The 13,137-nt window shown below is 41.8% G+C and overlaps 1 long non-coding RNA gene across 1 annotated transcript; it reads left to right on the top strand.

Annotated features, from left to right (window-relative positions):
* The first annotated feature begins 370 nt into the window (after positions 1 to 370).
* LOC134634862 (uncharacterized) lies at positions 371 to 11,774 on the top strand. Its single transcript, XR_010094899.1, has 3 exons — positions 371 to 446; positions 10,677 to 10,816; positions 11,253 to 11,774. It is a non-coding gene; the product is annotated as an uncharacterized LOC134634862 (long non-coding RNA).
* Positions 11,775 to 13,137: the final 1,363 nt, after the last annotated feature.

Below are 13,137 nucleotides of genomic sequence, written 5' to 3'. Positions count from 1 at the left end.
GCGGCCTTTGTCACGTCGCTGTAACGTAATCGGCCTACAAACGCGACCTCAGGAGGACGCAGCTCATGAATTTGGACCCCCCCCCCCCCCCCCCCCAAATATAGCTTCTGAGTCACGTGACCGCATAGCAACGAATCACAGCAGAGCAGAAAATAGGGCGGAGCAAAGCATGTGCGCAACAGAGGAGTCAGCAGAGAGAGCTGCTTTTTCATAAAACGGAAGTAAAGTAGTGCACTTAGAGGAGAGAAACAAACTAAAGTATCGATCATATACCACTACCAACGTCTGGATCGATATCTGCATCGATCTGCCCACCCTTGTCTCCTGGATCGTAGCTGAGATCAGCGTGAACCACGTGGGTCTCTGTTCCCTGATCTGTTTCCTGTGTTTGGAAAGAGTTCCAGCTTCATCACGGAGTTTCTCTCGGTTTGTGGGCTCATCTAAAGGTAAGCACCGAGCTAACTTTACTGTGAGTTCAGTTCATGTTGAGTTTAGCTCCTGAATGAGGTCTTCTGCTGCTCCCTTACGCCCTTACAGCGTTATGTACGGTTCAATGTGTGCTCGCTATTCATTGTGCCTTTAGGTGCAGCAGCCTGTACTCCCAAAGAAAGTTTTGGTTTGATTCTTCTTTGCTGAGATCAACATATATGGAACAACTTAATTTGTGTTTTTGATGCAGTGTTTTGTATAATTCAGTCATAACGGTATGTATGAGCGGTGAAACGTGTTTTACCAAACTTAAAGAAGTCTAGCCGCTTTCTTTCTAAGCTCCTTAGGCTACGTCCACACGAACCCGGGTATTTTTGAAAACGCAGATTTTTCTATGCGTTTGCACCTTTCGTCCACACGTAAACGGCGTTTTCGGTCACTGAAAACGGAGATTTCTAAAAACGCCTGCCAGGGTGGATATTTTCGAAAACTCAGTTTTTGCATTTACGTGTGGACGAGAAAAACGGAGAAAACGCAGCGTCAAAGGTGTGTTCCTTTTTTGACGTCACACTGTGCGCCACGTTATTGTTTCGGTGAAATGAATTTCTACAATACTGTTACTGTTAATTGTCCTCTCTGCAGTGTTTAAATGCTTACATATACACACACAGTTACTGTCCCTCCACACATACGACTGGGTTCTGCTTCTACGCCCCAGCTTTGTTTACTATTTCCCACCGAGGCTTCTAGACTTCTGATTGGCCAACATTCTACAGGTTAGGAATATATCGCCACCTGTTGCTTTGGCATGTTCCTAGCAGCGTTTTCCTTCTTTCTGCGTTTACGTGTGGACGGGATTATTTTTTAAAACGAAAACGGAAAATCTCCGTTTTCAAAAATACCCGTGTACGTGTGGACGTAGCCTTAGACTACGATGACCTGGATGACTGAGAACCTTCAGAGAAATTGTTGAACAACATGACACTAACATTACATTTTCCATTTGTATTGTTGCGAGCCTTGTATACCGATAAAATAAATAGATAAGACGAGGCCAAAAAAACTGTGATGCGCCCACATTTTGGGAGAGCTGCATGTGTTTTACTGAATCAGGAAACAGACACACACAGTGCAGTGAGGACTTAAATCCACATATGGCAGCACTGAAAGTAAGAGAGAGACCTTTAACCTTTGAACCTGTCCCTAATAGAGAAGGAAAACAATCACAAAAGTACCCAGTGACTGTGCTGAACAATACTGGTTGGGATTGTAAAAAAAATATATAAATAAACAAAAATGTAAGCATTTTAAAATGCCTGCCTCCACAAAAAGGAATGGGATGGTATTGTGATTTTGGGAGAAAATGTCACATTGTTAAAGCCATACAACTTGAAAATGATCACAAATGTACCTGAGAACATGTTTAATGTTTGCAGGTAACGAGGTGATTTTAATTATGTATTCTTGAATATCTGCTGATGCAGCCATGAATGTGGAAATTATGTGATTTCTGAATGTAATAATTTCCCATTTCTGAAGACAGCTTCAACAAAAATGCAGGTTTAATAGTTGATGATGGTTGATAACAGCTTGGTTATTGTACTGTATAATTAACTGTATCTTTCACCTGAGTTGGAAAGATGGCGCCAGCAGTATGCACGGCGACACGTCAGTCAACTCTGCTAGCTTTGCTTTGGCTTTCGCTAGCCTTATCCTTTTCTATTTTATCCCAAAATGCCCTCGCTCTGCGTGTGTACAATCGCCAGTTACTCTTAGAAATCAAAGCATCGTATGACCTGGCTCTTAAACAAACGGAGACAGGAGATGATTATGGGCCTCCTCCACCACTTTTTGAGCCCTATATTCCGGTTTATCTGTGCCAACACTCCTACACCACTTCCTGGAAGAAGCGCCCAAGGAAACGAGGAAAGCGGGCAGGTACACTCATCAAAGTCCGAGCTCTTCTCCGTGCTTCTCGTGGAACTACTGGACCAGCAGAGTGCATCTTTAGATGGATCCTGCCTGTTGTCCCTGGAGCTCCCACGACACTTGATCCCCCGCTCTCAGCTTTCTATTTCCCTAAGCGACCTCGGACCCGTGGATGCGGTGTGGACCACAGAAATCTTCGCACACTTAACCGAGCTGGAACATCTGATGTTAGGATCTACGCTCTCCAAATGGCTTTACTAAATGTAAGATCATTAGCAAACAAGACGTTTGTATTAAATGACTTCCTAAAGTCACAACAGTTGGACTTTCTGTTTCTGACAGAAACATGGCTTCAACCCGGTGAGTCTGTAGCTTTTTCGGAACTGGTTCCTCCTAATTTCTCATTCTTCAGTCTCCCTCGGCCCTCTGGTAGGGGGGGAGGCTTAGCCACCGTGTTCAACGCTCGATTTCATTGCCATCAAACATTACAGCACGACTCATTTTCTAGTTTTGAACTCCAGCTGTTTGAGCTACACCTAAACTCTGCTGCGCCTTTGCTGTGTGCCCTCATATACCGTCCTCCCAAGTTTAATAAGGATTTTATCAAAGAGTTTTCAGGTTTTATGGCTGGAATTGTTCTTAATTTCGACAGTTTTTTAATCCTTGGTGATTTTAACATCCATGTCTGCTGTGACTCTAAACCTTTGGTCAAGGACTTTTTAAATATTATTGACTCTTTTAACTTGACCCAGTGGGTTACCGGTCCCACGCATGAAAGAGGTCACACACTGGACTTGGTGCTCTCCCACGGGCTGGATGTGTGCATCACGGAAATATCCGAGTTGCGCATCTCCGATCATCTTCCTGTGTTGTTCACTCTAACGCTGCGCTGCTCGGTAGATAAGCCGTACGCTCCAGCGCGCAAAAAGCGAGCGCTTAACGCTCTAACAGCGCCCGCTTTTTCTGCTGCCTTTATGGATTCTGGAATAATTAACTCCAACTGTAAAAGTGTTGAGGACCTTTCTGACATTCTTCATTCTACCTGCACTGATATCTTGGACTCTATTGCTCCGCTCAGGACTGTGCGCGCTAAACATTTATCAGAGCCATGGTTGAACGAACATACGTGCTCCCTCAGACGTGACTACAGACGCGCCGAAAGGAGATGGAAAAAGGACAGATTGCACGTTTCCCTACAGATTTTAAGGACTCGTCTTTCTGCTTACCAAGAAGCTGTAAAAACTGCAAAGACAAAGTTTGTCTCAAATTTAGTGTCAGTAAACAGTCACAGGCCTCAGGTACTTTTTAATGTCCTTAACCGCTTTCTTAGTTCACGTGATAATGCTGGAGTCATTTCTTCACCAAGTATGTGCGATGATTTTTTAGCATTTTTTAATGACAAGATTCTATCGATTAGGGCTCTTGTCTCGTCGTCTGCTGCTTCAGATCCGAGTCTTTTTCCTGTGTGCTCAGCTGTCTTAGAGCAGTTTGATCCCGTCTCCCTCAATGACTTGACTGCGGTAGTTAGTAACCTTAGATCATCACACTGCCCTTCTGATTGTCTCCCTCCAAGCTTGCTTAAAAGCACTTTTAATACTGTTGGGCCTTTTATCCTGAGATTAATTAATATGTCCCTTGCTACAGGCTGCGTCCCATCATGCTTTAAACAAGCTATAGTTCAGCCTCTTCTTAAAAAACAAAACCTGGACCCAACTGTTCTGTCCAACTACAGGCCAATCTCAAAGCTTCCATTTCTATCTAAAGTCTTGGAGAAAGTGGTCTACCTACAGTTGCAGGCCCACCTTGATTTTAATATGATTTCTGAAAAATTTCAATCTGGTTTTAAATCACTACATAGCACTGAGACGGCACATTTAAGGATTTTTAATGATATTCTTTTAACTCTGGACTCTGGCAGCCCTGCTGCCCTTTTATTGTTGGACTTGTCAGCAGCTTTTGACACGGTCGACCATGACATCCTGTTATCACGGCTAGAATTTCATGCTGGCCTAAAAGGATCTGCCCTACAGTGGTTTCGGTCCTATTTGTCAGAAAGGTCTTTTCATGTCAATATGGGCCCCCACAACTCCAAAACAGCCCCTCTTAAATACGGTGTACCTCAAGGCTCTATTTTGGGTCCTGCCCTGTTCGCACTCTATTTGTTGCCATTGGGCTCCATCTTCTCGCAGTACAGCATTTCATTTCACTGTTTTGCTGATGATTTGCAGATTTATCTACCTTTAAAAGCAGGGTCAGACCATCCCCAGCTCTTATTACGCTGCCTTGACGATGTCAAACAGTGGTTGTCATTAAATTTTTTTAAAGCTAAATGAAAATAAAACTGAGGTTGTCATTTTTGGCAACTTTAATCATATCGACAGCACTCTGGGCGCCCTTTCCTCGTATTGTAAAACACATGTAAAAAACCTCGGTGTCTACATTGATGGTTCTTTTAAATTGAATAAGCAGGTGAGTGCAGTAGTTCAGTCCTGCTTTTTTCAGCTAAGACAGCTAGCCAAGGTAAAGCCATACCTCCCGGCTAACGTCTTTGAGCGTGTTATTCACCTTTTCCTTACTTGCAGATTAGACTACTGCAATTCATTGTATTATGGTCTAGATCAGGCCACCATCCATCGTCTTCAGATGGTTCAAAATGCAGCTGCTCGCCTGCTAACTGGTACCAAACGGAGAGAGCATATAACCCCAGTTTTAGCTTCTTTACACTGGCTTCCTGTCTCCTACAGGATCCAATTTAAAGTTTTACTTTTTGTTTTTAAGTCACTTAATGCCCGAGCCCCTCCTTACCTGTCTGAGCTCCTCTCTGCCTATGCTCCAGGAAAGACCATGAGGTCTAGCTCAAAATTAATGCTGTCCATCCCACGGACTTATCTCAAATCCCGTGGTGATAGATCCTTCTCTGTGGCAGGTCCCAGACTCTGGAATAGTCTCCCCTTAAATATTAGATCTGCACAAACACTTGAGCAATTTAAATCTTTACTAAAGACACATTTTTATGCCCTGGCTTTTAACACACTATGATCCAAGCATTTTGGTCTTATTTGAATCAGTTTTAGTTATTGTTTTAATTCTTTTATTGTCCTATTATTGTTTTTTATTGTTATTATTGTATTACATTGTTGCTTTTTAATGCCATTTTTATATTGTTAAGCACTTTGTGCAGCATTGGCTGTTTGAAATGTGCTATATAAATAAATTTGACCTTGACCTTAACTTATAAATTCTTAAGTATGTGATATCAGTGTGTATTTTCTGTTTCCCTTTTAGTTGTTGTAAAACATGAACGCTGTCACAGAGGGTCTTGGTGATGTGTTAAATAAAGGAATCTTGTGTTACAATCGAGTACCACCTAATGTGTGTGGGATCGTTATAGGAATGTGGTCAAGCATCCTGTGATGGAAATAGCACCCAACACGAACACCACAAAAAAAAGAGGATGTAGATGCAACGATATACCTGGTGTTAGGTCTTTGGATTTTTTTCACACTCTGGATCATAGCGGTGTTTTCCAAGTGATTTCCCTTGTTGCCGGGTTAATATTTGAAAGCATCAAGAATAAAGATATATTTTGGTGGTTAATGTGTAACTTTTGATGATTTGGTGGAAGAATGCTTTTATTCATGTTTAATGTTGGGTTTTATTTTATTTAGGCTACAAAAACAGAGGTTCTACCCACATGTGATATATATTGGAGACTCAACCTGTTTTGTTGGGATTCTGTCTCATAAGAGTCTATTTACATTTGTCTCATGTATGGAGAGAGGACTCATGGAGGGTGGAGAGACTGTGAAGTGATGATATGGTTCAGGTCCCTGTTGTTGGTGGAGGTGGTGCAACTGGTGAGGTGGGGGAATTGTGGGTGGCTTGGGGTCTTTAGGTTTGTGGTTGGTTCACTGCCTGAGTGTTTTCTGGCCGAACCAGAGGTGTTAGCTGGAAACAGGTTTGGGAGTTTAGCCTCAATGTTGGAGTTTTGATGGTATTACTTTGAAGGATGGATTGGGGGAGTTTGGAGGGAGGTGTTGTAACGGAGCTTATGGAAGTTTATTTTGTCATTGGCAGCCACCTTGATAGAAGCACAACATATGGTTATGATGTAAATAAGTACATGTTGAAATATTTTGTGTGTCAGAAACTCTGCATTTGTTAAGTTTGTAAGTCATGTAGAAGTTTATTTTATGTTGTAAAGGTTTACAGTTGTAAGATTATGCACTTGATTATGATTATAAGATTATGTGTACACATCCCAAGCTCTTACAGTGAGATTGAGGGTTTATTGCATTTAAACCTGAAAACCCAATATAACTGACAATATAATTGACACTAGACAAAATACTATACAGCTCCACAACTTTATTAGTGCAAAAACACCCATCAGTGTATTTCCACTTAAACAAGCAGCTGTTTTTTTATGTGCATTACAGTTATATAAAAATTTAACAGTGCAAATGCAAATTCCTTGCAGACAGTTTAACCAAAAGGCATTTCCAGTAGAAATTGGCCGACATATCCTCAGCATAACCATGTATAATATCCACAAAACTTAAAAAAAGGTTGTACACACTAGGGCTGCCACAAATGATTATTTTGATAGTCGACTAATCAGATCATGCATCCATTGGACGAAAAACGTACAGCTTATTGCACCAGCACGTGTCTGCTCTTATATAACTATCATTAGCTTACAGCTTGAAGTGTTTAAGGTATGTGCTAACTAAAAATAAAGACAGTATGATAGTTTGTTAAATTTTAATTACATTTGCAGATTGTTTCGGTGGAGTTTAATAAACTCCTTGCTATCTAAAATATATCAGGACACTGGAGTATATTCTCGAGCATCTCACACTTCTGATAATCAGCTGTCTGCTTGATGTTTATTCAGCCGTGTATAAACTATAACTTTAATCTCAGCCAAACCGATTTACTCAGGAACAAATAAAATACTAAAAAAGGCCAAACAATAACATTTCTAAGTTATCTAAGTGACTTATATATCATGTTTAACCTGAGTAGCGATCTTCTGCCGTTAAATCTTCGGGATTTAACGGCAGCTGGCATCGTTGTGCATGCAGTGCTGCCATCTTCTGTTTCAGTCCATTATTACACTCTTAAATCCTGCTACTTATTCCTGCATCTTTTGGGATCTTACAAAGCTTCAAACGACGCGTCGACCATTAAATTAGTTGTCGACGATTTTGATAGTCGACGTAATCGTGACTAGTTGACTAATCATGGCAGCCCTAGTAAAAACACACAATACGGTAATATTATGTTGAAGCACAGTACGTATCACTCCGCGAGGCTCCTGCCTACGATAGCCGTAATTAGGGCTGTTCGATATAACGATATATATCGGATGACGATATAAAAACGTCTATCGTTTCATTTTATGCTATCGTTTGTTTTGTGGTGTCGCAAAATAAACTGTTTACGGCAATATTTTTTCATCATTTTGATGGTCACTGTAATGGCTATATTAATTTCTTAAAGTTCTCTCTTTCTCTTATATTTAATATAACCACACTAGGCATGGACAAGCGCTTGTTTTTATGCGTTGTCGTTAGCAACAACGATGGTAAAACCACGGCGTGTCCGCTTGTTTATTTTCCACATAAACCTTTCACAATAAAGCTCAAGATCCTGTTGAGACTTTTCAAAATAAACTGAATCACGTGAAAGATGCAGAGTATTTACGGATGAGAAGCAAAAAAGAGCCGTCAGGTGCTAAAAAAATAAACCTTAGACTCAAACGTTAGAACAGGCTTTTCCCCGCAGCACGCTGTGTAATGAATACTCACAAAGAAAACGGCGGCCATTACAACCTATGTCTAAAAATGTATAGTTTCATGCATCAGCTAAAACACTCGACTCCAGGTACGCGACGCCCAGCTGGAAACACTTCACGCAAGTCGAGCTGCCCGAGATTCACAGAATTTACAGAAAATGTTACATTGTTGTAATTTATATCGTTATCGGACGATAGATGTCTTAATATCGGGATATGAGATTTTGGTCATATCGCACAGCCCTAGCCGTAATGCTCCAACAATCCATCAAGCGGTGCGGCTTCGTAGCTTAGCAAAGTCGTACTAAAACATTTGACAGATTTTCGAGCGCCGTGTAGCACATAAAATTGTTTCGAGGTCAGTAAACACAACCAGAATTCATACATAAGGCACACGGGATTATAAGGGGCACTGTCGATTTTCAGAAAAATCAAAGGATTGATTTTAAGTGTGCCGTATTTTCCAAACAACACGGTAACAACGACGGCCCGCTAGCATGCTCTACCAAAAATAGTGCTTTGTTGTGTATCTGACGGACGAAAGCTAAACCAGTTCCACACCACTGAAGTTGCAGCAATTACAAACCAGTTCTGGTTCATCTGTTTCATTCAACGATTCGCTTTCGCCCTTCTCATTCTCCGTCACCGCCATGCTTTTTCCGCCATGTGCGTATGAAAACAAAGGCACTGCGCATGCGCTTTTACCCATATTCTATCGCGATATTTCATTTTCTTATCGTTGCCCAACATTATACCGGTATTAGCGTGAACAGTATGATATAGCCCAGCCCTACTAAGAAGCTTAGAAAGAAAGTGAATGGACTTCTTTAAGCTTTGTAAAAACATTTCACCTGTCATCCATAAAGCTTCATCAGCTCTAAAACCAAGTGGTGGAGAGTCCCAGGTATTTAAACCCTCGTGGGGGTTGTCCCTTAAAAGGGTCGTCGATCCACTGTTGACCATGGGACCCATCACAAGAACAAATGTTTGTGGAAAAATGTGTGTGTCATTATCAGCAGGTCCTGAGTGAAACCATTGTGAGACCCTGTTTCACTCTATCATGTAGCTAGGGGGTGCCCCTGTTAAAGAGCCTTTCTTTTCACTTCCTCCATGTAAAGGTTGGCTACAATGGGACACACTGGGGAGCTCACAGCACATCCATGTTTGTGTCTGTAGAAACCCTCGTTGTATTTAAAATATGTGGTGGTAAGGCAGAGATCTAACAGTGTGCAGACCTGATTAAGGTGAAGCTGGTTCTGGTTTGTAAGGAGCTGTCTTGATGTAGTTGTTTCCTGACAGTCTCCACTGCCTCGGTTGGAGGTATACAAGTGAAAAGTGAGACCACATCAAAGGACACTCTGCTTTCATCTGGATCAAGTGTAAGTTTGTGGACCTTGTTGGTGAAGTCAGCAGAGTTTTTGATGTGATGGGGTGTGTTCCCCACAAGGGGAGCTAGGATGGTGATGAGGTGCTTGGAAATGTTGTAGGTGGCTGAGTTTATGCTGCTACCAATGAGTCTGAGTGGGACTCCTTCTTTGTGGATCTATGGAAGTCCAGTCTGGGGCGATCGTGGCTCAAGAGTTGGTAGTTCGTCTTGCAATCAGAAGGTTGCCGGTTCGAGCCCCGGCTCGGACAGTCTCGGTTGCTGTATCCTTGGGCAAGACACTTCACCTACTGCCTACTGGTGTTGGCCAGAGGGGCCGATGGCGCGATATGGCAGCCTCGCTTCCGTCAGTCTGCCCCAGGGCAGCTGTGGCTACAACTGTAGCTTGCCTCCACCAGTGTGTGATGTGAGAGTGAATGAATAGTGGAATTGTAAAGTGCTTTGAGGGTCTCGAAAAGCGCTATATAAATGCAATCCATTATTATTATATATACAGGGTGTAGCATCCCCTGGGTAAAGGTGGTGGTATGCAGGGCGGTCAGTGGCTTTTTCCCTTTCAAGTTCTTGTAGGCAGCTGATGACTTTCTTTTTGTAGTTGCTTCTGGGATTTCACCTTGAAGCTTCATAGTAGAGATGTGCAAAGCAGCCGGTATCTGTATCTGTATTTGTATTTATTGAGGGGGGGAAAGTATTTGTATTTGTATTTGCAGCAACAATGCAGCGTAATGAAATAATCTCCCGATCTTCGCGAAACCTATAAACTGCCTCCAGAACCCAGTTAAGGTCCAAAAAAATCTATTCAACAAAAATAGTGATGCTGTTCAGTGTTTTATCGCTCAGCCGAGCCGTCTCTGTTGCTGTGTGGAGCAGCCTGTGTCAGTCACCTCTTTCACACGTCACTCACTCATCCAGTACTGTTCTGCAGTCTCATAAGGAAACTCAGCTTTTTCATATAACGTTTCCCTTGTTCCCAAATATAAATAGTAGTATTTGTTCGAAATAAATCGTAAAAAATACAGGGTTTTTTGTGCCTTTCCGAATACTGTGTTCGGGTTCGGCTCCACCCCTCCTTCATAGGTATTGTTGTCACTGAGGAGTGTAGTAATGTTTATTTGCTCTGCTGCTTCTTGTCAGGGATAAAATACATATCTATACTTTTGTGTCCCAGCTGAGTAACAGGAGGAGAAGAGTCTGGTGGAGCAGCAGAGGAACAATTTCAGCCATTTGGACTCAGCTCAGCCACTACAGAGGAAACAATGACTTCAACACAAAAGGTGAGAAAAATATCCCAGTTACACTGTTATTGAAACTGTGTGCACAGCTGGTTGTTAACAACAGCTTTATCTTTTCCATCCTGGGCTCCTCCATACATACAGAATCTACAATCACAAACAAAAACCACAGAAGTTACAAGAAAATACAAAGATCATATTTTATCAGCACACATTGAAACAACAATATCATCAGTTGAACTCACAATATTTTTATGACATAAAAGATTTTCTCCTTTGATCAATATTTCTTCTATTATGTAATTTTGATTACAAGTCTTATTGAAGCACATCATTGTAGTGTGATACTATTACCAGAAGGTGGTGGTAACACACCTACAACGTGTTTCTTGACCTCTTTGATTCCACTAATGGAGTTTCAGTTTGTTCCACGACTGCATTTCACTCACTGCCTCTGTTTGTATCTCTGTCACTGCAGGACCAACATGGAGCGAGAAGTCAGCGCTCTCAGGAGGCCGACAAACCTCACAGAAGAAAGGGAGAGAAGAAATACAGCTGTGATGAGTGTGGAAAGGATTTTACTCATGCTGGAAGCTTAAAAAATCACAAAGTCATCCACAGTGGAGTTAAAGCATACAACTGTGACTTGTGTGGAAAATCTTTTACCCTGGCTGGAAGCTTAAAAACACACCAACTCATCCACAGTGGAATTAAACCATACAGCTGTGACTTGTGTGGAAAATCTTTTACCCAGGCTGGAAGCTTAAAAACACACCAACTCATCCACAGTGGAGTTAAAGCACACTACTGTGAGTTGTGTGGAAAGTCTTTTACCCAGGCTGGAAACTTAAAAACACACCAACTCATCCACAGTGGAATTAAACCGTACAGCTGTGACTTGTGTGGAAAATCCTTAGCCGAGGCTGGCGACTTAAAAAAACACCAACTTATCCACAGTGGAGTTAAAGCGTACAGCTGTAATCAGTGTGGTAAAACTTTTGCTCGCAGTACAACCTTACAGCGTCATCAAGTTACCCACTCTGGAATTAAAGCGTACCCCTGTGATTTTTGTGGAAAAACATTCCGTCATATAGTGTCACAAAATAGACACTTACGCATTCACACTGGACATAATGTTTATTTCTGTGATCAGTGTGGAAAAATCTTTACAACAGATGTACATTTACAACAACACATGTTTACCCACAATGAGGAGAGACCTTATAAATGTGACCTGTGTGAGAAGACTTTTAAATCTCCAAATTGCCTGAGAAAACACCAAAAGATCCACACCAGAAAGTAACTCTACAAGTGCAGTTACTGTGAGGTATGTATTTATATTTTTTTATCTTCTTTTTTATCGTCTAAGACTGAGTGTTTGGAACAAGTCAGATCAAATCAAATCAAATCACTTTTATTGTCACATCACATGTGCAGGTACACTGGTACAGTACATGTGAGTGAAATTCTTGTGTGCGAGCTTCACAAGCAACAGAGTTGTGCAAAATACAATAATGTAAAACAAGCAAAATATAAAAATGGCTAATCTAAAAAGTAATAAATATATGTACAATATGTAAAGGTATATACATTACTGAATGTGTATACTAAATATGTTTTTCTACGTGTGTGTGTTTGAGTGTGTATATAGTATGTATATACATGTTTTACAAATGAAATAAAGTAAACAATAAAATAAGATATATAAAATATACAGAGGTTGGTATGTGCAAAACAGTGGTATTTATATACAGTATGGAGTGCATAATGTTGAAGTTCCAGTAGTGAGGGTGAGGTGTCTATGAAGTGTTCAGCAGTCTGATGGCCTGATGGAAAAAGCTGTCTCTCAGTCTGCTGGTACGGGACCGGATGCTGCAGAACCTCCTTCCTGATGGAAGTAGTCTGAACAGTTTATGGCTGGGGTGACTGGAGTCCTTGATGATCCTCCCCGCTTTCCTCAGGCACCGCTTCCTGTAGATGTCTTGGAGGGAGGGAAGCTCACCTCCAATTATCCGTTCAGAGCACCGCACTACTCTCTGGAGAGCTTTGCGGTTGTGAGCGGTGCTGTTGCCGTACCAGGTGGTGATGCATCTAGTGAGGATGCTCTCAATGGCACAGCGATAGAAGGTCCTGAGGATGCGGGGGCTCATGCCGAATCTTTTCAGTCTCCTGAGAAAGAAGAGGCGCTGCTGCGCCTTCTTCACTGTTTTGTTTATGTGTACTGACCACGTAAGATCCTCAGCCAGATGTACACCAAGGAAGCGGAAGCTGCTCACTCTCTCCACAGCGGCGCCGTTGATGGTGATGGGGGTGTGTACTCCTCTGCACCTCCGGAAGTCCACTATCAACTCCTTTGTCTTTGC

Source organism: Pelmatolapia mariae, linkage group LG9 (assembly GCF_036321145.2).
Source record: "Pelmatolapia mariae isolate MD_Pm_ZW linkage group LG9, Pm_UMD_F_2, whole genome shotgun sequence".
NCBI classification, from domain to species: domain Eukaryota; kingdom Metazoa; phylum Chordata; class Actinopteri; order Cichliformes; family Cichlidae; genus Pelmatolapia; species Pelmatolapia mariae.
This window is presented reverse-complemented; position numbering and strand designations above follow the sequence as displayed.